The following is a 1,896-nucleotide window of genomic DNA, read 5'->3' as shown; positions in this document are numbered from 1 at the left end:
GGGCTTTCACCTCAAAAAAGCAAAGGACTGCATTGTTCAAAAAAATCTTTAAGTGGGGGCAGGCTGCCTTGCCTGCCTGAAGCTTATCCCTTCAGGTACTACTGCGCCTGCGTGCTCTCCCTCTCCCCACTTCCGGATTAGTCTGTTTCCAATTAAAGGCTACTTTTTCTTGAGGCTTAAGAGTAGCCTAAGCAACCTCAGCACTAAAACTCCACATACTCGCTTTTTCTCCTTATGCTTGACTCCCTCACTGGAATTGGGGTAGGTGTGAAGAGGTCAAAGTTGGGCCGACCTCGTTGCACTTCCGCCTCCTGGGTTCAAGAGCGTAACACGCATGCGCTCCCTGGGTCAGTGAGGTTGACTTCCGCTCCCACTGTGCCCTGCGGCAAGCTGAGTCATGGAGCGCGCGGAAGGCCTTGATTCTAGTGAGGAAGAATGGTACGTCTCTAACAGAGGTGAATCGTTTAGAAATGAGCCAAGATCTGTTGGAGAGCTATTTTGGGACTTTAACATAAACATCTTAGGTAAAAAGGATGACACCACAATTCATTTCTGTGACAAATGCAAATTACCAATTAAAATCTATGGGCGGATGATTCCATGCAAGCATGCTTTTTGCTATGCCTGTGCTCTTTCACATGGAAGAGAAGGTATGTGCCCAGGCTGTAGTAATCCTGTGGAGCGACTTGAGAAGCATAAACAAGGTTCTCTTTTCATGTGTATCGCTGTTCAAGGATGCAAGAGAACATATTTGTCTCAAAGGGACTTAGAGGCTCATATCAACCTCCGCCATCCGAGAGCTGAAAACCTTGTTGCTCGTACTTAACTTGAAAATATTCATTCTGCATATTGTCCTACCACCAACTGAAATCTTGGATCGTTTCACAATGCCGCCAGACAAGCATCGTATGAACCAAAGTAGTAAACTATGATACCACCACCTCCTTTGCAACATGTGCTGCACCAGCCATATAATAAGCCAGGAGAAGATGTTCGTGCTCCTCCAGCAGGATTAATTGTCCATAGTTTCACCTCTACCTCCTTCAGTGAGTCAGGAAACTGTGAGTCAGGAAACCTTTGTATTTCAATAAGAAAACACAGCAATTTAATAACTGTCCCTATTCAGAATTATTCAAATTCAGGTGCTTGAGAACCACTGCCTCCTGCCTCCACATCTGCTTACCAGGATCAACCAGTAGTATTGAACCCACATCATATTATGCCTCCACAGGAACATTCTGTACCACACTACCTCCTCCACCACCAATGAGCCATCAAATGCCACATCCTTCCTAGGCGGCAGGTATTTCTCACTTGATTGATAGCCAAGCTTCAGGTCCACCAATGACTTCTACTCCACTGCCCTGTCTGTAGACATATTATTGCTCAGATGCCACCTTATATGAAATATCTTCCTCCAGGGCCTGCCCCACCTCAAAAGGGTAGTACACCCTTCTCGCCATTATAATTCGCACTCTTTACTCCAGTTTACTGAAGATCAAGAAACTCTGAGCCCTCCATTTGTATAACTAAGGGAAGTGAGTCATGGTATGTGGCCTGCACACCTTCCTCCATGAATGTAGGGTCTGCCTTCCCAAACCTCACTTCTTGGACTGTATTATCCAGATGAGACAAGATATAAGCCATATTATCAATGATAATAGTATTTTGAACGGAAGATATGATGAGGAAAAAAAGGTAAGTATTGTCAATCTTCCAATTAAGCTTTGACCGTTTGGGGAAGGAAAAGTACCTCTTACAGAAGTGACTATAAAACACCTAAAGTCTTGTCTCTTAAAATGTTTTTAAACCTTGATCTTAGGAATGATTTCAAGTACTTTACTGTAATGTAGATAAGTGGCTCAGTTGAGCATAGCTATGCTGTAACAAGTTTGT

At 43.9% G+C, this 1,896-nt stretch overlaps 1 pseudogene; it reads left to right on the top strand.

Moving 5' to 3' along the window:
* Positions 1–397: 397 nt before the first annotated feature.
* On the top strand, positions 398–1,658 carry LOC131400347 (E3 ubiquitin-protein ligase Hakai-like; annotated as a pseudogene).
* The last annotated feature ends 238 nt before the right edge of the window (positions 1,659–1,896 follow it).

Source organism: Diceros bicornis, chromosome X (genome assembly GCF_020826845.1).
Source record: "Diceros bicornis minor isolate mBicDic1 chromosome X, mDicBic1.mat.cur, whole genome shotgun sequence".
NCBI classification, from domain to species: domain Eukaryota; kingdom Metazoa; phylum Chordata; class Mammalia; order Perissodactyla; family Rhinocerotidae; genus Diceros; species Diceros bicornis.
This window is presented reverse-complemented; position numbering and strand designations above follow the sequence as displayed.